At 41.2% G+C, this 24,672-nt stretch overlaps 1 protein-coding gene and 1 long non-coding RNA gene across 3 annotated transcripts in view; both read right to left on the bottom strand.

Annotated features, from left to right (window-relative positions):
• PDGFC (platelet derived growth factor C) overlaps positions 1-24,672 on the bottom strand; it is a 242,398-nt gene that overhangs the window by 190,111 nt on the left and 27,615 nt on the right. The window lies entirely within an intron of this gene.
• On the bottom strand, positions 1,748-24,672 carry LOC122453617. Its single transcript, XR_006273122.1, has 3 exons — positions 24,661-24,672; positions 14,725-14,730; positions 1,748-8,321 (listed from the first exon to the last, which is right to left on the bottom strand). It is a non-coding gene; the product is annotated as an uncharacterized LOC122453617 (long non-coding RNA).

Here is a 24,672-nt window from a genome sequence, read left to right as displayed (position 1 = left end):
CCAACGGGAAGACAGGAGGATGTTAGGGGTGGGGGAGCGAATAAGAAAGAAAAGATGCACAGTGTGGAATGGCTGATGCCTACTCCTAAAAAGAAATATGGCCCCTCGCTCCCCCAAGGACTGCTACCTCAGTTGAAATGTTATTCTTTCCAGTGTCTCCTTAATATGCACCCCCAGTCAAGCATACTGGCCTAAAATGCACAGAAGAGGCACTCAGTAAACCTGAGCAAAATGAATAGCCAATGTCTGGTCTCCACAAAGCTGGGTCATACAAGTTTAAAACCTCATTCGGTGCAGTCAAGTGTCTATTCAGGAACAGCTGAACGGTTTTAACCTACAACCACATTCTTGAAATCAGGCCCTTTTTCTCTGTGTAAACTCATTACCTTCTCCATCAATCATTTACAGACTGCCTGCAATACACAGAGCATCCTTTTGCTGCTGGTATGCTGACAGAAAAATACCCTGCTCTTAATCTCAGCAGGAAGAAAAACAATTTTTAATACATTTTATCTAGAATAACAAGAAAAACATCAGACAGTCATGTGTGCTACACAGAGAATTAAAATGACATGATGTGGTAGAAATGGGGTGAGTTCACTGGTGGCCTCAGGTGTCTCAGTATATCAGATTCAGATACTAGTATCCCCAGAAGTGGACACTGGGACAAGGATTTAGGTGCAAAATGTTTACTCAGGATGTGGAAGAAACATCAGTGGGAGGGTGGGGACTGAGACCAGGAAATCAAGCAGCCAACAGAATTTCCTTATCAAGCCAGTCACCACTATGAGCAGCATCAATTAATTCCTAGTGATAATTTTCTGGGCAAATCCTGGGACCCTGTGAACATGTACACGCTTTCTAGTTTCCCAGTACTGAGGGGTAGGGAGCTGGGGTATTTATACACCAAGTCCTATGAATCAGTGGTTGCGAGCCAGTGGGGAGAAAGATTAACTTCTTGGCAACTTCTATCCTTCTGGGCAGTAAGGGAGGCTCAGGTGAGTTGCAGATGCCACTGGTGTGCAGGGAGGCTGTGCTTGCAGGCAGTCCATGCACCAGGAGATATGTGTGCTAGGGTCTAGATGAAAAGAAGGTTTCAGGGTAAAAGACTCCCAGACAGAAGGAACTGCCAGAGCAGAATCCAGCTTAGAGTACTCATTCAAGGTCACCCAGATAGAACGTCTGGAGCAACGTGGGTGAGTTAATATATAAAATCAGACCACAGAGAGCTCTGGATGCCAGAGCAAAGTGTCTGGGAGACACTGGTGGGAATATGGGCTCAACAGGATCTTATGTGCATTTTATACACACACACACACACACACACATTTATAGGCTTCCCTGATGGCTCAAATGGTAAAGAATCTGTCTGCAATGTGAGAAACCCAAGTTCAATCCCTGGGTTGGGAATATCCCCTGGAGAAGGGAATGTCAACTCACTCCAGTGTTCCTGCCTTGAGAATTCCATGGACAGAGGAACCTGGTGGACTACAATCCCTGGGGCCCCCAAAAGTCAGACACCATTGAGTGACTAACACACACACACACACACACACATATATATATTTGTTCTTTTTCAGATTATTTTTCATCATGTGTTCAGTCGTTGAAGTTGTGCCTGACTCTTTGCAACCCCATGGACTATAGCCCACTTCTGTGGGCTCCTCTGTCCGTGGGGTTTTCCAGGCAAGAATACTGGAGTGGGCTGCCATCTCCTTCTCCAATTTTTCATTATAGGTTATTACAAGATATTGAGTATAGTTCCCTGTGCTATACAGTAGGTCCTTGTTATCTATATATTCTATACATAGTAGTGTATATGTCTGTTCATCTTAACCTCCTAATTTATCCCTCCCCCACCCCCTTTCCTCTTCGACAACCATAAATTTGCTGTCTCTGAGTCTGTTTGGTTTTGTAAATAAGTTCATTTGTTTTATTTTTCAAATTCCTCATATGAGTGATATCATATATTGTCTTTGTCTGGATTACTTTGCTTGGTATGATAATCTCTAGATCCATCCATGTTCCTGCAAATAGCATTATTTTGTTCTTTTTTTTTGGCTAAGTAGTATTCCATTGTATAAATGTACCATATCCTCTTTATACATTCATCTGTAATTTGTATTTTCAAAAGATGACTCTGGTACAAATGAATAGTGGAGTCCTGAGTGAAAGCAGAAAAGTCAGGATGCTGGGGAGGATAAGTCATGGTTGGGCAGATGTGTGCACACAAAGGTGAGAGAGAGGCAAGATAAAAAACTCTGCATGTTTTCTTCTTTAGCAACTCTGTATATGGTAGTGTCAGTGCAACCATTTACTAAGAAGGAAGAAGACTAGAGGAGAAGTACATTTGAGAAAAACAATGAAGAGATCATTTCATTCAAGTTCAAGTAAAGATGCCTACGAGATATTTGCAGATGGATAAAAAAATTCAAATTTGAAATCAGAGAAACATCAGAACTAGAGATAAATATGAGAGTCATCTCCATACATGCAGCATATGAAGTAAAGAGATTAGGTAAAGAAGAAATGCGTTCCAAAGGCAGACTGTTATCTTTCAAATTTCATGTCGATCATCTTCTATTATACCTGTTAAACGTACCTCAGTAATCACAGCCGACTCATTCTATCATTCATTCATTCAGTATTATTGAATGTATAATTCCCCTGAAATTATCACAACATTGTAAAACAACCACATCTCAATTAAAACAGATTTATTGAATGTAAAAGAGACATATGGCATCATGCTAATAACTGTAAGAAATTTAAATATATCATATATTAATCCTCATTCTTAAGAGCTAAAGATCTACAAACCCTTCAAGATTAAAGACAGTAATGGTCCTAAGAGAGATACACAGAAAGGACCATGGGAATTCAAGAGAAAGAATTACTTCTACCTGGCAAAATCATAATAAAAGGTTTTGACTGAAAATGTAGCATTTAAGCTGGTGTTTAAAGCCTTTCCAAATTTATAGAATTTGCTCTGTAAACATATAGAAAGTGGATGTATTTCAAAAACTAGAGATTTAAAGAACCACAGAGATGAGACATTGGAGACAGCATAATTCTGGAGTTCATTAAATAACTCAATCTGCTAAATGATAAAGTATATGAATGAGATACAGGTGGTGAATATTTCTAGAATACAGGTTTGTCATATTCATGTCTGAAATATTCCATCTAAGGTCACTTTCTATGGTGTCAAATATATATATTTGGTCGGGTTTAAGGGGGAAAAATTAAGTCACAATTTCATCTCACTCTCATTTTATAGATTACTATTTTCCATTATTCTCACATACAATGAACAATCATGAGGCACTTAGAAATTCACTTCTCACTTACACTGTTCATTTCGTTTATACAGTTCCCACATTGTACATAACAACAGCACCTTTTCCATTGATCTATTGATATTATCATTAAAGACTGAAAATTTATGCATTAAAATTGGATCTGTAAGGTGGGATTACTAATTACTGGTCAGTATGAAGGGAAAGGAAAATCCTGAGCTAGGTAAGAAGACGATGAAGCAGGCCGAGAACAGGACATACAGGGGCCTTGCTGGTAGGAAGAGGTCCTGAGGCTCCAGTGATGCATGGAGAAGAGAGGGTGCATGGACCACAGAGAGGGCATCACCCCTTCCATGCTCGGCACTCCGCTCTAGACAGCCTTCATTTTAGACCCACCAGTTCAGCTTGTTTTTGCCTCTCTTTGGGACACCATGAGAAATATCCTTTTATGGTGGCATTTGAAGACTTCTTAGCTCATAGCTTCCCCGAAACAAAAAAGTAGCCATAAAGGACTTTCTGAAAAACATTGCGCACAAGAGATGTCACATTTTCTCATACTGCTTGTTCTAAGAACAAAGTTTATAAGCAGTGAAGAAGCAAGTGTTTATCCCTATGGTGGGTCTCAAGAGGACTATCATGCTAACAATACAAGATTGCACGTATAGGAAAGTGAAACCAAATAACAAATAGAAAACACAACAGGCAAAGAAGAGATAAACTCAAAGAACACGCATGGCATCTTTGCGAAAGAAAGAGCAGTAGAAACAGTTGCAATAAATGAATTCATGAGGGGCAACTCAGGATGGGTGCTGGGGCTGGAAGCGAGTGACAAAGGAGAAATGACATCCCTGCCTGGATTCGGCCCTAAGACCCTCAGCAACTTGGAAACCTTTAGTTAAAAAACTGTGCCAGTGACAATTGGCAAGAAGATACAAGATACAAATTAGTCAACCTTTACAGAAAACTATTGAATGGTAATAATGATGCTGTAGACATAATGTGTTAATTCAATATTTAAATTCTGTGTACTTTCAAAGAAAAGTTATTAACATCATCATCTGCTTGACATTTAGAAATTATGAAAAAATAATATATTCTATGTCCTGAGCTATCTAGGTAAGATATCAGTTGGGGAGGAAAGAAAAGAAAGGAAAGAAAGAGGAGAAAAAGTAAATCTATCTCATAAAAATTATTTTTATAGTTCATAAAATCACTTTTTCATAGCAAAAAGGGGCAATAAAATATAGAACTACTCTCTAGCTAAAAAACTAAATTGAATTTGCCCCCAGGTATGTGGACATGTCATTTCTTTACATGTAATTGTAAATTCTTCCAGCCTTCCAGAAAGCATCAAAATACAACTGAATGGAATGACCCAAAGAGACATTATCTTTCCTCCTCCTCCTCCTGCAGTGAATGATTTACTGTTCAACAAGGGTTAACTCAGGTCAGCTTAAGAAAGAAAAAGTGGGGGGAGCTGGTGCTCAAACTTTACAGAGAGCAGAATGAAAAATATTCCCTAGTTATTTACCCTTCAGTGACTTACAGATACAAGCCACAGTTGATAACATTTTTAAATACTTGGGTTCACATCACGTTACCTCTCCTACTTTCAAATGGCCCTTTCAAGATATCGGTGCTGACAGGCCAGAGCTTGCAGGGTCCTGCCCAGAAGGCCCACCCAAGTAGAATGTTGAAAAAAATGATCTGCTCACAGATGGTAATACACCAGATGCTGGATAACACCAAGTGGGTTGCCATTTGAGTTTGGATCTAAACTAAATGAGCTGGGTTGCTCACTGGATTAATCTGTCATTAGACTCACCTTTCTAACCTCCAGAAAAGCACATTTTCATTTACAACTCGCCTCAATGCCTTTGTGGGAAGATCAAGTAATGTATATACAACATATGCAAATATCTCTTAAAATTGCATGTTCAAAAACAGATCTAAAGGGAAAAAAAAGAAAATTCTGTTAAGCTCACCCTTATTGCCATATGACTTTTTCAGGCAGACACGTGGAGAAAGAATTTCAGGCAAGGGGAAGAACATGTGCAAAACTGTGCAAAAATCTTCACATTTGGGGAATTGAAAGGCTTTCAGAAAAGCTGAGACTTTAGATAGCAGAGGTGAATGGCTGAAAGCAATAAGGTGCTTGAGCTTGATCCATGAAGGATTTGTAAAATAGCAAACCCTATTATTAGATTTTTGAGGGGAGGGGTAATAATGTACAGAATGAATTGTTTATATTATCTTAAAAGACACTTTCTCTAAGTAAGGCATTACCACCAGAGTCATATAATTGTAAACAAAAATCCAATCTCATTATGAAGCTGAAACTCCTGGTAAGAAAGGTCACAATGAAGAATCTAGGTTCATGTGTTTATTACACACGAAATTCAGCCTGGCTTCTTTTCCCTTCCCACATCATTACCGGTGCTAATTTCCCTGCCCAGTAACTCCATAAATGACATTAACTTTCTTTATTTGCTACCTATGAATGAGCAAAATCATTCTGAATAGACCAAACTGACAAGAATCCTGAAAGCAAAGGATGTGACTGCCTCGGAATTCTGACCTGTAGAACATGAAACCCAGAGGTCCAACTCAGCTCCCCAGCAGGCATGCACGCTTCTGTATTAGGAATAACACAGCATAGATTTACTCTAATGAAAGCATTTTTGTATTACCTTCCTTAAAGTAACGGAGACCTTCGGAACAGATAGCTGCACAGTGACAATGAGAAGACTGTTAAGAGGGTCTATCAGCTAGGGGACAGGAGTATTCTATTTCCACTGGGAAGAACACATATAGGCCAAGATCCAACAAAGGCTCAAGTGGCCTGGGATCACGTCATCTCCCTGGTCAGTGCATGGGCTTGGGGACACAGGACAGCCATCGGGCAGGCGTGCTGGGAGGGGGAGTGGCAGAGGGCTCATCTTTCCTTGCTGTCCAGGAAACACAACCCAGGGGACTCCTGAAGACCTCACACATCCACCGTGGCTCACAGCTGGGACCAGGGCAGGGACAGAGGCTCCCATCCCAGCAAGCCCTGGACCACCCAGACATTAGCTATGCTAACCATCCTCTTAAACTGAAGTGGAGATATTTATTCAGAATTATGGTTTATACTTACAGTGGAACGTATCTTTCTGTGGATTTTAAACATCACATTTATGGGAGGATTTTTTTTTTTTTTTAATCTACATCTGCTGAACAGAAAACTCTCAGGTAATCCTGTGTATTTTACTTTTATTTTAGGAGCGTTTTTCCTTTGAAAATTGTTCATACATTCTTCCTAAAAAGTATACTATGGCAACATTTAAAAAACACACAATACCTGGTCATGATATTTATAAGATGAGTTGGCTTTCAAATAGCTCCAAGTTTTAGAAAATGTCAAAATAGGAGTGAGAAGAGCTCTCTATATACCAACATAATGCCAATCTAATCCATTATTAGGAACTTCTAATACACCAAAGACTCTACTCTGATTAGCTGTCTGTATTCATCTTCTCACATTTACTACAGTTTATATTTCTAAGGGCAACACTGAAAAATTTTTATGAATGAGTGCACTTAGGTTTAGCTTTCTGATATCCAGGCAGGTATATTTCCTCTATCTAGTTAAAGGAAGTCAACCTACAAATGCCATCCTGTATTTGTGCTCAAAGTGGGAACAAAAAAGAGTGGGGAGAGTTAATATTTAATACCAATCACCGGTGGAGCCAGACACGCTTTGGAGAATCCAACCATTAAGTCGTCCATAACTTCTCAGAGTCCGAGCTGTCTCACCTCTACCAAAACGTCAGCAAACACACAGGTTTGTCTAGAGACCCAGATGAAAGAAAGTGAGGGAACTCCTGGCTACAGCAGACACTGGGTGATTTCAGCCGTACATTCCACTCATATAACGAAATGCTGCTCACCTTTTCACACTCATTGGCAAGCACTACAGTAGAGTCTCACTATTTTTGGAATCCATGTTTTCTAATGTTCAATTGGCTACAAGTTATCTCTTAACATGAAATCGACATGGAGAACAACTGTCATCATCTGGGGTCCAGCAGGCATACGGTCCCCAAGGCCCAGTTTCAGCTGGTGTCCAACAAGGGGGCACTCATCTGTTGGTTTCAGTCCCATCCTGCAAACAAGTTTCCTTTCCTCTTCATGTTCCTCATTTTTGTGATTTTGGGGAGATTTCAATGTTTTCAAGAGCCCCACACTGGTGCTGAAGTGCTGACCTTGTGATGATCTTATGGGTGTGAGGTAAGCTTTGTTCAGACACGAATTATATGCCACTGGCTATGGGTTCAGTTGTCATGAATCAAAAACACAGAAAAATGAGTTGTCTTTAAACAGAAACACACATAAAACCAGGTTGTGACCAAGGGCTCATGGGAACCTCATCCTACATTTCCCCTAGAAGCAATGGTTGGGTATTCACTATTTTATGTCTGCAATGACTTTATAGAACGTAACTACCACAGAAAATAATAACTGACATTATGTATACAGAAGATCTTATGTTAAACAACAGGAGTACACCATTTAAAAACACAGCCCTGGGAATTCCCTGGGAGTCAGTGGTTAAGACTCCACGCTTCCACTGCAGGGGGCGTGGGTTTGATCCCCAGTCAGGGAACTAAGCTGCTGTATGCCACACGGACCAGTCAAAAATAAAACAACCACAAAAAAAAAAAAAAAGAAAGAAAGAAAGAAAAAAACACAGACCCTTGCAATCAAGGAAAGTAAAAAGTAAGAAGTACTTACTTCTTAAAACATTAACACATAAACAAAATTTGTGCCATTCTTTTCCGAACTATGTAAAATTCATGAACAGTGCTTCCCTGGTGTCTCAAGGAAGAACCCACCTGCCAATGAAGGAGATATGGGTTTAATCCCTGGACCAGGAAGATCCCCTGGAGAAGAAAATGGCAACCTACTCCAGTATTCTTGCCTGGAAAATCCCATGGACAGAGGAGCCTAGCAGGCTACGGACCATAGGGTCGCACACAGAGGCTAAAACCTTCACCAGGTGGGAGAAGTTAATTACGTGCTGCCCACAGGCCCACAGGCCAGCTGAAACCAGAAGGTTGATGATGTTGACCCCCATTACCTCACCACCAACCAATCAGAAGAATGTCCATGAGCAGATCACACCCTCTTTGAGCCATTCCTTTAAAACTCCCCACTACCCCCTGGAGGTCAGGATACACAGTATTGGCGGTGGCCCTCTTTGCACGACAAAGAAATAAAGCTGTTCTTTTCTAACTCACCCAAAACTGTGTCTTCAAGATTTAATTCAGCGGCTGGATTTGGCATCAGTCTTTCTCTTCCCCACAACCTGCATCCCCTCAACTCACTCCTCTTCAAGGGTGGGGAAGGAATAACACTATGAATTTGCCTCCTAAGTGTCTTACTGTGTCTTTCAAACGCAAACATCAGACAGCTTCAGGCCTCTCTCTGTGCCCTACAAAGGCCAGCACTTAGCCCGTTTGTCCTTTTCCCCTTATTTCACCCTCTGGTCCAGTGAGCACCGTCTCTCTTCCCCCACTCTGCGCCTTTCCTGTCCTGCACTGTGCCGGCGGGCGCAGACCTTCACAGGCCACCAGCCTGGTGCCCATGCCCTCCAGCATGCAGCCGGGTTACTGGTCCAAGTCCAGAGGACAGAAAGAGGAGAAAGAAAACTGAGTCCTCTACCTCTGGTCCTTGCCTTGTTCAAGTCCTGGTTGTGCATTTATCCCCTCCTCCCTCAAACCCCTGTCATCAAATTATTGTTGTTTTACCACTGAGCCACCTGGGAGGCCGTCTGTCCTCAAAATTAGGGACTCCCTAAGTGGCCCAGGCACCCCTGGGTGTTTCCAAACGCCTTTCAAGGAGTCCACGAGCTCAAAACGATTTGCATAACAACATTAGCATATATACATTCTGCATTCTTCACACTCACTCTGTCATGCGTGTGCAATGAACTTTGCCAACAGCAACGTGACTTGATACCACAACTTACTGAGTGCAGACAGAGATACAAACACGAGGCTGTCTTCCAATAGGCCAGATGTGAAAGAAATTGGCAAAAACATAAAAGAATTCCAGCACTATCAATAAAATTCTTCTTTGGAAAATGCAATTTTATGTTTCATAAAATCACGTTATTTAAGTTAACATAGAATGGTTTTGTTGTTTAAGGTTTCTTCAACAGTAAGTTTCCACCTGTTTCCTGCCAGGACCCCGCCAGCCACAGGAGACATCTCCTCCCAAACTTCTTTGGCAAATGCCCACCTCTGTGACTTCGTAGGAAAAACAGGTCAGGAGGGTTAACGAGGCAGGGATGGAAGCAAAACCTCTGATTTTGTCTCAAGTGCAAATCTCTTCTCCAACATAATTTGTCTGAACCCCTGCATTTGGCAAACCTATTGGATGGCTGCCCAATCTTCAGCAAAGCTATTGCTTTGGTCACCATTAGGCTCTCCAATCTTGGGGCACATGCTCTGTCAGTCAGGAATGAGGAGAGGAATAAAAGGATGTCTCAAGTCCGAAGGCACTGACTAAAAAAGTTTAGGGAGTTGCTGTTTCAAAGTATGCACTGAAGCCAGTGGCCCCCCTAAACTTCATTCATTCCCTTCAACACGGCAGTCTGGCTCAATTATAGTAGTTTTATAGGTAGTCATAACCATTTTAATGACCAATGTCTGCTACTTAAAATAAAACCTTTCAAATGCAGAGAGCCTCTGTTCTTGTCCTCAGGAACCTTAAAGCAAGAAGAACTTGAGGGTTAAATTCCAACATGTCAGTCAATATAGCCAGTCCTGAGAAGCAAAAAACCCCAAATACCAAGTGCCTGGTGGCCTCCACAAGGAAACAGAAAGGTAGGGTCTTCAGCCAAAAAGTAACATGGATAAGAAGCCTGATACGGGTTTAGTACAATCTGTCCCAGCAGCTTTGGTTCCTAAACAAAAGGAGCCAGATCATACTCATACTTCATTCAAAAACTATTTGCTGTTTCACAGAGAAAAAGATAAAACTATTGTTAAAAACGTCTCTTTGATTACCTCTCTTTTATCTTCTGTGCACAAATTGAAAAGCAAATCTTAAACTAGAGAAAATATTCCCTAGACTTGTGTCAATGTAATGAACTCTTTATTGTAAGTATAATCTAACATATACCAGGAAAAAAACACAAATTTACCAACATAAAAATTAGGTTATGTTGGTGTACCAGGTTATGAAGATGTAACCTGCCAAGAGAGAAGTGCAGATGACCACAAATTAAAAGAAAGAAGAAAAATGTTAAACTTTACCAGTACTGTACTGAAATCATGCTACACAAAATGAGTAATTGCTTGTTTTAAAACAAAATGTATCTATAAAGGATAACTATCACATCACTGCTCACAGAAATACAAAAAAAACCTGAATCAAAATATTCCAATAGAAAACTGATTAAGGAATTACAGAACATGAATTGAAAAGAGCAGCGTATCATGAGCAAAATAATGCTGTCAGCTAATATTTTATATCCATGACATCTTATTATCCTGTGAAAAATCATAAAGTAGATGAATCATAATATTCCATTTTTGTGAAAGTTCAGTTCAGTTCAGTCGCTCAGTCGTGTCTGACTCTGCGACCCCATGAATCGCAGCACGCCAGGCCTCCCTGTCCATCACCAACTCCCAGAGTTTACTCAAACTCATGCCCGTCAAGTCAATGATGCCATCCAGCCATCTCATCCTCTGTCGCCCCCTTCTCCTCCTGCCCCCAATCCCTCCCAGCATCAGGGTCTTTTCCAATGAGGCAGCTCTTCGCATGAGGTGGCCAAAGTACTGGAGTTTCAGCTTCAGCATCAGTCCTTCCAATGAACACCCAGGACTGATCTCCTTTAGGATGCACTGGTTAAAGAGAACTGTAAATACAATTGATTAAAAAAAAAAAAAAAAATGGAAGGTGACACACACATCAAAATTTAACTTCAGTAAACAGGTGGTCAATATTCACGAAAGCAAGGAGAAGCATGTAACATGGCTAAAAGATCCCCGGAAACAAAGGCTTCCAGGACCAAACAACATAGAACTGACAGCTATCATGAAACTGTCATGGGGAAGAGGTGGAGCTGGGAGGAGACAGAAGTTCTCTATCTGAGCAGCGTGAGTCACAAGTAGGACCCAGAGGTCAATGCCAGGTGGAGAGTAGAAGAGGGAAGACCAGATTGGAAGTTTTGAAAGCTGTGCTCAAGAATGTAGATTTTATCCAAAAAGCAAAAGGGAGATATATCAGAAGATGTATGAGCTGGATACATCCAAGGAAAGAGAATGGCAAGTCAGAGATCACCACCTTCACCAGGAAAGACGCCATGACCCTGTCTGCAGCTCAGCCTCAGAAGACATCAGCTTCTCTCGGACTGTGGGTGAATAAAGTCTAGGCCTGCTTTATGAATTAATTAGAGATCCTCTGATATTTAATTTACATATCATTACTCTTCAGGCTCCAAGGTATGCCTGGCCATATACCACAGTCCAACTTACATCACCACTTGAAAGCTTTGTTTTTTTCTGGTCCAAATATTATCTTAAATTATATTATACAACATGTATGTAAACCTGTAATGCTGACATCATGAACAAAGTGAATTCACTAGAAAAATAACTCAGTGAGTCAGACGTAGAAACAAGAAATAACAAGCAAGTTCAACTCTGCATGAAAGAAAATCCTTTCATCAGCAAGGCCTATTCTCACTCCTGGATTTTCTCTCATGAATCTGAAAAACATAATTAGGCTCATAAATAAGAGGACTTGAAAACAGGAGACTATACAGATCTCATATATAAGAAAACACATTTTTCATTTACATGGGATTGAGGAATTTACTTCAGAATTGTATCACAAGTCAATGAAAATATACAAAGAAAATGTTGTATCATGGCATAGTTAAATTGTGGTTTGTTTAAATAATGTATCTTACTAAAACATAAGATGCTTAATACCACTAATTATTAGAGAAACGCAAAGCAATGAGGTATCACCTCACACTAGTCGGCATGGCCATCATCAGAAAGTCTGCAAACAATAAATGGAGAGGGTGTGGAGAGAAGGGAACCCTCCCCTACATTGTTGGTGGGAGAGTAAATCGGTACAGCCAATATGGAGACCAGTATGGAGGTTCCTTGAAAAACTAAAACTAGAGTTACTAAAACTAGAGTTATCCAGCAATCCTGCTTCTGGGCATCTTTGCGGAGAAGACCATAATTCAGAAAGATACATTCACCCTGATGTTCACAGAAGCGCTGTTTACAGTAGCTAAGATATAGAAGCAACTTAAATGTCCATTGACAGATGAATGGATAAAGGAGATGTGGTTCATATAAACAGTGGAATAATACTTAGACATAGAAAAGAATGAAATAATGCCATCTGCAACAGCATGGATTAACCTAGAGATTATCTTATTGAGTGAAGTGAGTCAGAGAAAGACAAATACTATATGATATCTCTTGCATGTGAATCTAAAAAATCATAGAAATGAACTTATTTACAAAACAGAAACAGACTCACAGACATAGAAAACAAATTTAAGATTAACAAAGGAGAAAGGTGAGGAGGGATACATTAGGAGTTTGGATTTAACATATATGCACTACTATATATGAACTGTAACTAATATTCTATAAGAATCTATATGGGAGAAGAATCTGAAAGGAATGAACATATGTATATTTATAGCTGAATGTATATTCTTAATATTTGCTGAAGTTAACACAAATTGTAAATCAGGCATACCCCAAAATACAATAAAAATTAAATTTAAAAATATATTATGATATCCACGTCATCAGAAAAGATCAAATTAACATATTCTTATAAGACATTAATTCTAAGCACGTCTTCTACAATAATTTTATTCCTGACTTTGATCCTTGCTGTACAAACTACTTCTTAGATATTGCCTCCATGATACAAGACCATCAACCCTGCTGATACCAGTTTCATGTTGACATGACAAAGAATAAAGACAAAAGATGAAACCATTTTTCCAGAAGTCATGTATGGATGTGAGAGTTGGACCATAAAGAAGGCTGAGCACTGAAAAATTGATGTTTTCAAACTGTGGTGCTGGCGAAGGCTTTTGAGAGTTCCTTGGACTGCAAGGTGATCAAACCAGTCAATCTTAAAGGAAACCAACCCTGAATATTCACTGGAAGGACTGATGCTGAAGCTGAAGTTCCAATATGTTGGCCACCTGATGCAAAGAGTCAATTCATTGGACAAGCCCCCGATGCTGGGAAAGACTGAAGGCAGGAGGAGAATGGGGCGGCAGAAGATGAGATGGTTAGATAGCATCACCGACTCAATAAACATGAATTTGAGCGAATTCCAGGAGACAGTGGAGGACAGAGGAGCCTGGCGTGCTGCAGTCCATGGGGTCACAAAGAGCTGGACACCACTTATCGAGTAAACAACAGCCAATACCTTCGATGGTTTACAATGTATGAAACTGTCAATGACTTATTGGAAAGAAAGTTTTAAAACTGGTAGACAATTGTAGATGCTTTACAAGACTGTACTGCTTTTTACTTAAAATCATTACAAAAGAGAGCCGATTTTCTCATTTCCTCATGATATCTGAACAGGTTAATACTAATTCAGGTAGATTCTTCACAGATGAAAAAGGTTTTTTATAATGTTGAACAATGTGAACTACTAGAAATAGATATTTAAAGAATCAAACTACTGGTCATAGTCAGGGAACTATAAAGGAAACCATCTTCTTATTACATAAAGTCAATTATTTTCAAATTTAAAAACAGCATTTCCTTCCTAAATACTTTACTACAGTTGGGTCTTGAACAAAGTGGGGGTTAAGGGTGCCAACCCTTTGGGAAGTCGAAAATCCACATAAAACCTATACTCAGCCCTCCAAACCCACAGCTCTTCCATATTCTTAGAGCCAAACAATCTTGGATTGTATAGTACTGTCTATTTACTATGGAAAAAATCTGCATATTAAGTGGACCCAGGCAATTCAAACCTGGGTTGTTCAAGGCGCGATTGTGTCTATTTCCAAGTATCCTGAAAAAGTCCAAAAAGTGTAGCACTTCATCCAGGCAGGTTGAAGCCAGCCTTCTCCAAGATGCTGAGTCATGTCTATGCTGCTGCTGCTAAGCTGCTTTAGTCATGTCTCTTTGTGACCCTTTCAACTGCAGCCTGCTAGGTTCCTCTGTCCATGGGGTTTCCTCAGCAAGAACACTGGAGTAGGTTGCCATTTCCTTCTCCAGCCGATCTTCTCGACCAGGAGATCGAACTTGCGACTCCAGCATCTCCTGCTTTGGCAGGCGAATTCTTCACCACTCCTCCAGCTGGGAAGCCCATGAGCCATCGGGGAAGCCCCAAATATGGGATTAGAAACTGTATATTCAACACCATAAACAGTTGACTTTGTCCATTCCCTCCATAAATGTTTAATAATAATGTAAACCAGAAAAATAAGCCAGTAAGTGAGAATCAAAAACAAGGAGTCTCTTTTGGAGACTTCACTGTAGGGGGGAGAGTTAAAAAATAATAATTAAAAAGAAGGATAGGAAAGGAGGAAAATAATAATAATAATTAAAAAGAAAAAGTGTACATACTACGGGAATAAACAGTACTCAGGCCCATGAAAGCCAAGACCAGTGTCTCTCTGTGTACCAGTCTATACTCGCGGTTGGCACAGGGGTTCTCAAACTGTGCTCTGGGAATCTTAGGAGGTCTGTGAGGTCAAAGTTCTTTTCCCACCAACATTCCATAATATTTTACTGAGGTGGCCTGATGCACACATCACAGGAGAACTGAGTAGAGACGCGGATGTGAGAATTCATCTGTCTTTCCAAGCCAGACACTAAAAAGATTTTCCGAAAACTGTAAAGCAACACCATTCTACTTACTCGTTTTTTCTTTAGAAAAATAGATTTTTTTTTTCATAAAACAGGTTCATATTAATATTTATTACTGCTAATTCTAAATGAATAAGTATGTTGAAGCTTCCTCAGTTTAACTTGAAATATGATCAATATCAACAGATATAATCCATTCAAACAAAAGCTCTCTGGCATCTTCAATAGTTTTGACATGAATACAAGAATCTTGGGGCCTCCCCTGGGGGTCCAGTGGGTAGGACTCCACACTCCCAACGCAGGGGGCTCAGGTTCAATCCCCAAGATCCTGAATATGGCATGGTGAGGCCAAAATGAAAAAAAAGGGAAGATCTTAAGACCAAGAAGTTTGAGGACCAATGGTTCAGTACATAGTTGGTGCTCAGTAAGTACTGAATTGTGAACTATGAAGGAGGCCAAGCAAACACAGAGATTGCTAAGCTAGAGTCTGAAGGGCGGGCACAGATCTATGAGATGAGTAGACGATAAGAGGGGGAGAACTGTGCTTTAATAATGTACATAGTTTATTAGGTAATGCCATCTAAAATGTTCTCCAAGCCGTTGAGCACCATCTAGAAAATGATTTGAAATGAAGAGGTCCCTTACAAATGAGAAACTGAACAAGATGAGGGGACCACTGCCTCTCCACAGAGTCTATGCCGCGGTTCCAGAGAAAATCTTGGATTTCAAGTTGGACACACAACCATCTCTCCTAGGGCAATTATACTGACAGAAACAGCACATTTTCAGTTGTCAGTTCTATCATTTTCTAGAATGTGTAAGTTTTTAATAATGTTATTATGATTGATGTTAATATAATTTGCTCTTAAAAATAATGCTAAATAGAAAGAAAATATCAAATATGTGTTTGTGCAATGGTGCTTCCTAAAATGACTCAGCCATTATCTTTTCGGACTGGTTAGTAATTTCCTTGGGTACAGAATAGATGACACTCTTCCTCAAAGACAAATGTGGAAGTTACTCAAGGGACAAAATAAGACATCATATATTCCTGGAAGGAACCCTAGCAATTCTAAACATAATAAGACATTGTCAAAATAATAAGATGACGTTGTCTATTCTATAAGTAGAATATGTTAACAAAACTAAACACTGCCCAGGAACAGAGGTGAACTTGAAAAAAATAAACACCAAAAATGTAGTCTGTCTGCACAAGTTCCTGGATGACCCATCAGAGAATAAAGACAAGCATCACAAAACAATTTCTAAGATTTTGTAAAAGGGAACCACTTTGTGAAACCCTTCCTATGGGTGGTATAAAAATACACTCTTGAGCTCCTAGCGCCACTGTCTGCCTAAAGGCCAGAGGAAAACCCCCTGGTTGACCATAAAAGGACTGCCTGCATGTTCCCAGGCAGAGTATACAGGATCTTATTTACAGGAGTATAAATACATGCCATTCCCCTGTGCTCACTGGCGCTCCTGAAGCCTGGCCAGAGAGGGGGGTCCCGAGTGCAACGCAAGTAGGATTCAAAAAGTCTGTGACATTTTTCCAACATCTAATGTACTTTATTTTTCTAGCTTATCTTCTCTCCTGAGAAAAATATCTACAAAGCATAAGATCACTATCATTTAACAGGTGACTGTTCCAGAAATACTTGGAAATAAGCCTTTAAGTTTCAGCAGGAGGAGAGAAAACACACTTCCCATAAATAGACAATTTTTTCTAGTAGCAGGACAGCTGTGTGAACACTGAGGAATAAAGAGGGGGTTTCTGTTCCATCACAATGGCCTATCCATTTACATTTCTAGAAGGCTAAAGTTTGAAAGCTTCTGAGAAACAATAAGTGCACACATTACCATGGCTTAAAACTGACAAAAAAATACCAGGAGCAATAGATTAGAAGGCACAGTAGGGACCATATCCTTAGCACGCACGCACGTGTGTGTCTGTGTGTGTATACAGTGTATGTAACTACAACGTTGCGAACACAGATCACGTGGCCATGACAATGAATAGTTTCCATTTAAAACTCTTAGGAAACTTTGTGATTTCAGTTGAGTAACTTGCGTTAAAGAGACACTGTGCAGATCTCAAGAGTATCGCTTTTAGCTGGAATCAGTGTCTGATTTAAAGACCCATCACAAAGCTAAACTGAATGTTAACAGTATCTCATCTGATCATCTTCTCACTGCGTGAATTCCCCCGAAAAATGTCTGTTCTCAGGGTTGTCATCATCCAGAGAGAGTCAGACTCTCTCCCCCAGATGCTGATGCTGTTCAGTTGCGCAGTTGTGTCTGCCTCTTTTGCAGCCTCATGGACTGCGGCATGCCAGCCTTTCTTGTCCTTCCCTATCTCCTGGAGTTTTCTCAAACTCGTGTCCATTGAGTCGGTGACGCCATCTCATTCTCCGTTGCCCCCTTCTCCTCCTACCTTCAATCTGTCCCAGCATCAGGGTCTCTTCCAATGAGTCGGCTCTCCCCCACAAACCCATCTAAACAAGACACTTGAAGGCTCCACCCACTTCCAGGTAAGGTTACTGGGTACCAGTGGGTCAGACAAGATGCGAGTGTGACTCAACCTCCAGAGCATCACAGTGACTGGGGAACAGTCCTCGATGAAGCAGCTCACCTCACCTCTGAGATGCTCTGGAAGAATGTCTTCCTGATGTTGACTATCACTTCCCATGTACTTCATAAAGGTATCTTTTCTTCTTTTTTAAATTTATTTTTAATTGGGGGAAACTGCTTTATAATGTTGTGTTGGTTTCTGCTGTAGAACAAGATGTAGTACATATATAAAATGGAATATTATTCAGCCATAAAAAGGAAAGAATTTGAGTCAGTGATAGTGAGGTGGATAAAACTAGAGCCTGTTATACACAGTGAAGTAAGCCAGAAACAGAAAAGCAAATATATTAATGCATACACATGGAATCTAGAAAAATTGTACTGATGAATCACTGGGAAGTAATGAAGATGCTGACGTAGAGAACAGACTAGTGGCCATAAATGTATCTTAATAATTCCCTGCTAGTCCCAAAACTGAGCAGGAATCTGGCCCTCTTGGGTGCAAAGTCCTTCCATTTCACCCATTTCTTGTTTGTAGAGAAAAGGTCTCAGTCTCCTAGACTTTTGCTGAGTTCCAAAGAGCAGACTCAAGCAGTTACTAATTAGGGAAGGGAGGGCACGCAGAAACAAAAGAAAAGCAGTTAAACAAGAAAATTAATGAGAGCTTAAACAACAGCTGAATGATAAGACAGAGTCCAAGCTCCTCCCCAAGGGGTATACAGAACAATCTGACACATTATCTTTGAATTCTGTAGAATCTAAGACCCCCACCCAGGTGGAGGATGGTGATTACATGCTGACCACAACACTTAGACCCTAGGCTGGCTGGAACCAGATTGTTGATGATTAAGATTCCAGAACCACCACCCTGTTACCTCATCACCAGCCAATCAGAGGAAAGGCATGCACCCTGAAGCCCTCATCTCAAATGATGACTTTAAAAACCCTTCCTTAAATGTCATCAAGGAGTTCAGGTCGTTTTGAGCATGAACTGTCCATTCTCCTTGCCTGGTGCTTGCAATAAAAGCTGTAACTGTCTTGGCCACAACCTCGTGTCAGTGGGTTGGCTTTGCAGCAAGGCAGGCAAGCAGACCCAAGTTTTGTTTGGTAACAGAGCGTGGTCCCCAGACTAGCAGCACCAGCATCCCATCAGCTTGACAGAAAAACAGAATTTCAGGCCCCACCCAAGACTGCTGAAGCAAAATTTATATTTTAACAAAATCCCTGAGGGTTCCAATGAACACTCCAGTCTGACGACCACTGATCTGAATGAACTCACGCAGATTCTTTCTTGAGTGGTCTTCTCTGGGGCTGCACTGCCCTATCTGTTACCCTCTTGCATCAAATCTTTTTTCAATTATATCCAATTTGCCCTAGAAATTCCTACATTCATTTTCAGCCTCCATAGCCAGGAAGATGGGCAGAGAAAGTCAAATATATAAAGCAAATCAGGCATTTTCCTAGTTTTCATTATTGTTATTCTGTGAGATCATTCATAATATTAAAATTCTCCAAATCCAATACCTAGGAACTCAGAAAGGTAACAAAGATAAGATCCTAGAATTAACAAATGGATCAACCAGGATTCAAACTCAGTTCTGGGCTCCACTAAGTCATACTCTCACCCTTTTCTTCCTCTATGGATTCTTCTCATCCCAAATGTCCAGGCTTTCTCGAAAAAACAAGAATTTGATGCTGGAGAGAAAAACCTTCAGGGTACTCAGCATCACCAATGCTTACTTGAGATTGAAGAAACAGAACCATATGATGCCACTCTTTTTCAGGGTTTAGTAATATTTCACTGTGTATATATGTACCACAACTTCTTCATCCATTCATCTGTTGATGGACATTTAGGTTGCTTCCATGTCCTGGCTATTTGTAAACAGTGTTGCAATAAACACTAACAAATACACACTACTACATATAAAATAACTCCTAAAGACCTACTGTATAGCACAGGTAATTCTTCTCAATACTTTGTAATGACTGATATGAATCTGAAAAAAGAATAAGTATACATACATGTATGGGCTTCCCAGGTGGCAATGGTGGTAAAGAACCCACCTGCCAATGCAGGAGCCAAAAGAGATTGACCCAGATCAATCCCTGGGTCAGGAAGATCCCCTGGAGGAGGGCATGGCAACCCACTCCAGTATTCTTGCCTGGAGAATCCCATAGACAAGAGGACCTGGTGAGCTACATTCCACAAGGTTGCATAGAGTCAGACACGACTAAAGCCACTTAGCACACACGCACGAATACACACATGTGTAACTGATTCACTCTGCTGTACCCTGGAAACTAACACAACATTGTAATCAACTATGCACAGATAAGTTATAAAAAATAGAAGCGGAACCACAAGTCAGTAAGTTTGTTCAGGTCTTAACCAATAGACCGGCCGTTCCAACACAAGAGGATGGCAATTAGAGGAAGGATGTCGCAGTGATTAAGGGCAGGCACCCTGGGACCAGACTGCTTTGCTCGGAGCCCCTGACCCTGGGCAAGTGGCTCATGGCTCACATCTTCCTCAAGTTGGGAATAATCCAAGGCATCTTTCCCACAGGTTTTTGTGAGGATTAAAGGAATCAATGTACATAAATATGCATTAATACATGCCCTTTGTATGGTAAGCAGTAAGCACTTGGTATCAAGTACGGTGGTGTAGTGTGTACACGTTTAGTTGTGTCAGACTCTGCACAACCCTATGGACTGCAGCCTGCCAGGTTCCTTGTCCTTGGAATTTTCCAGGCAAAAATACTGGATTAGGTGGCCATTTCCTACTCCAAGGGGTCTTTCCAACCGAGGGATCGAATCTGTATCTCTGGCATCTCCTGCACTGGCAGGCAGATTCTTTACCACTGGGCCACCTGGGAAGCCCAGTGTGAAGTGTATCTAATATCAAATGGAATTTATTCCAGTACACCCTGCCTCTGGCTAAAATAGAAAGGGCCAGTCTTCCACTAAGTAAGCAGCTATCCTTCCAAATCAATATAACATTCTTTTTCTTCTTGTTCATTGTTGCTCTTAAACTCACACATATTGATCGTTTTATCGTTATTTTTTTTAACAATCAATAAATTCTGGTTTTATTTCTTTTCCTGTAATTTTTTGTAGAAGATTTTTGTTTTAAAGAAAACTTTTTATTTTCTATTAGGGTATAGCCAGTTAACAATGCTGTGACAGTTTCAGTGAACAGCAAAGGGACTCAGCCACACATATACATGTATCCATTCTCCCCCAAACTCCCCAGCTATCTAGGCCACCACATAATATTGAGCAGAGTTCTCTGTGCAATACAGTAGGTTCTTGTTGGTTATCCATTTTAAATACAGTAGTGTGTACATGTCCATCCCAAACTTCCTAACTATCCCTTTCCCCTGGCAACTATAGATTCATTCTCAAAGTCTGTGAGTCTCTTTCTGTTTTGTATGATTGCTTATCATTATTAATATGGACAATAAGCTCCATCACCAATGTGTATCTTATACATCCTTTCATGATCACAATCAAGTAATGTGATCTGGTAGCTAAGAGAGCAATTAACAAGTTGCCTGAAGCCTCTTAAGACATATACACAGGCCGCAGACCTTAATGCCTGTCCAGACCTGCAGGCCAGAGCCTCAAGTTTCCTCCTCACAACTGATTCAGAACTCTCGACAATCCTCTCATTTCAGAAGGGATCCAGATCTGACCACTCACCTCCTTCACTGTGGTCTAAGCCACCATCCTCTTCCTTTCTCCCCTGCAGAAGTAGCAATCCCATCACCTCAGCCTGCTCCAGCCACCGGCTGCTGTCCCCACATGTCCCCAGCACAGGGCAGGGTTCCTGCTAGGGGCCTGAGTCTCCCACCACCCCACTGTGAGGTTTCTCCCCATCCGCTCAGATCCATGCTCAAGCCAACTTGGTGAGACCCCACAACCCCTCCTAAACTGCAGTCACAGTAACGACCCTCCAGTCACAGCACGATCCAGCCTCACCATCTCAATAGCTCCCTTCGGTGTGTGCCTATCACCTTCTGTCCTCACTAGAATGCAGAGAACACGAGGTCAGAGGGTGAGTGACATGGATCCTCGGGCTCTTAGTGAAAAAAAAGCTGAAAGTGAAAGTCACTCAGTTGCCCTGTAGCCCACCAGGTTTCTCTGTTCACAGGATTCTCCAAGAATACTGGAGTTGGATGCCATTTATTTCCCCAAGGATCTGCCTAACCCAGGGATCGAACCTGGGTTCTCCTGCACTTCAGGTGGATTCTTTACCATCTGAACCACCAAGGCTTTTTAAGATCTTTAATCAACAGAAATTGATCAGAGGCCAGACAAGGAATTCAGGAGCGGCTTTAATGGGGCCCCTGCTATAGCAGGAGGGGAGTGAGAACAAGTAACAGGTTCCCCTGCTTACTCCCTGAAAGGGGAGGACAGTCTGGTCCCTTAAACAGGGTAAGGAAGGGGGCAGACGGGTGGGTCAGGGCCAGAGGGGTGCCTTGGGTGGCACCCACCCTCTAGGTAGTGCTGTGTGCAGAGATCAGGCGCGGGACCTGTTTTTGCTTGGGCTTTTGGGGCTTTTTGTATCTTGTTTTCCATAATTTGACCCAACTGTGCATGCACACAATTATTTTTCATCCCTTATAGTTTCTTTGTATCTGTTGCTGGAGAAGATGTTTCTCTAGGTGCAAGCGCTGGAGCAGAGGTCTCAGGTTCCAGCCTGTCTCAAGAGGTTGTGGACAATCTGTCATCACTTTACCACCTGGGTTTAGCATCTTGCTGTCTATGTACTAAATCCTCAGGAAACATTCGTTGAAAGGATAAATGAATGGGGGGGGGTCATCCTATTCCCATCCCATTAACCCCCAAGACTCATGAAGAGTCTAGAGATCTCCTAATATTTCAAGATAGGAATATATGGGTAAAGGGACTTAGCTGGTGGTCCAGTGGTTAAGAATCCACCACGCAGGGGACGTGGGTTCCATACCTGGTCAGGCAAGTAAGGTCCCACATGCTGGAGAGCAACTAAGCCCAAGCACCTCAACTACTGAGCCTACACACTCTGGAGCCCAAGCACCATAACTAGATAGAAGCCCATCTGTTGTAACTAAGACCTGATGTAAACAAAAATAAATACATAAATATTTTTTAATTAAAAATAAGATATATATATAATCTTAGTAGCACGTACTTAAGACAGCAATATGCTTTTTACTGTTCAAAAACTTAAATCAAAACCTAAAGATTTAAAAGGAGAAAAGGGAAAAAAAAAAAAAAAACTAAACTCCAATTTATAGAAGCTAAACAACTACTATTTCATTTCCCAAAGCAAAGCCTGATGAATGTATGAGTCTGTGAATTAAGGAACTCAGTTACAAAGGCCACTGTCTCTGAATGCGATGGTAGATAGAATGACCTTGAAATAATGAAACTGCAGGACTGACTGACCGAGCAATTACTCATGTGGCCAAGATGCTGGCGAACAACTCATAGTCTTGCAAAAAGCACCTTGGAGATTTTAATGAGCATCAAGACTCAGCAGTTTAGTTTCCACTCTAATCTGTAAAGTATTGAATTCTGTACTCTTCTCTCTACCCTGATATCTACTCATGGGTTCAATATGACTCCTGCATGACCTGGACCACATCAGGACTCCACCCCTTGCTGCAACACACTAACTCACCTTCTTCAAACCAGCTGCTAAGAACGAAGGAACCAGAACTCATATTCTGTTCTCTTCCCATGTTTGGTTTGGTCGTATTTATCACCCCAACAATGGGAAGCTTTCAGCCTTGATATTTTCTTTTGTAAACTACAGAGTATGAATTATTTATAAGAAAAAAATGGATAAAAGTAGATTATGTCCTACCTATTAAACAACCTACAGAATATGAACAAAGGAGAACTGTGAGCCTGCAGAAAGTACTATTTACTGATATCATTCACATAGATGGAAGAGATATAGAAAAAATAATTTTAGAAGTTAAGAAATGTGTGAAATTCTGAAACATCTTATCTACCATCTAGAATATGAATATAAACCCAGACTGAGACAGAAATAGCAGCTCTGATTTCACAGGATACAGTAACAAACTAACCAGACACAAAATGTATAAATCAGAAAAAGAGACCAACCCACTTAAAAGCATATTAGAAAATATTCCACCCCAGATGACTTCATTTATTTATTAATGAAAATTGTAAAGGAATACGTCAGAGCAAGGTTTTGATCTGTTTTGAAAAATGGCCTTGGTATCGTTTCTCCATTTAATGAGCATGCTATTTTTAAAACTCCTTTTTTGAGGCAACAATGAGTTTAGTTTTGCCAAGACTGCTGGAAGGCAGAACCCCGTCTTCTCTCAGGAGGTCACCCGCTTGTCATGAGGACAATGTGAACCGAAGGGCAGGTCAGGATGCTGCCCACGGGCCGGGGCGAGGGCCAGGCTTGCTTTCTGGTCCTGCTGCCAAGGCCTCCATGACTCAGGCCATGACCTCACCTCCCAGACCAGAGGAGCGGCTCCTGACGGCATCTTCCCCACTCCCGGGGCCTGTTCCTGGAGGTTTAAAGACTCTGACCATCCTGAAAATGTCCACAACCAAAGCATTAAAAAGACATCATCAGGTCTAGTTCAGAATCCTGAAATAATCTGGAGAGTACTTGGGCGGGGAAGGCAGACACCCAGAGCTCTCTTGGTTTCAAGTCTGGGAGCAGGGCTGTCCCCACGGCTCAGACAGCCCAGCCTCAGGGCAGGGTGAGTCACCCTACAAGTCTGCAACCACAGGAGGAAAGGAGGGCCCCAGGGTGAACAGAGGCATCGCCCTCGGATCTCCTAGGACTCTTGCCACGAGGAAGTAAACAGGATGAAGACCAAAGGCAGGGAAAACAAGGGTAGCGCCCAGGACTCTGCCTGGCAACCCCCAACTCGGGCTCTGTGGACACACAGCTGCAG

This window comes from Cervus canadensis, chromosome 1 (assembly GCF_019320065.1).
Source record: "Cervus canadensis isolate Bull #8, Minnesota chromosome 1, ASM1932006v1, whole genome shotgun sequence".
Taxonomy (NCBI): domain Eukaryota; kingdom Metazoa; phylum Chordata; class Mammalia; order Artiodactyla; family Cervidae; genus Cervus; species Cervus canadensis.
The sequence above is the reverse complement of the archived record's forward strand: the minus strand, read 5'-3'. Positions and strand labels throughout refer to the sequence as shown.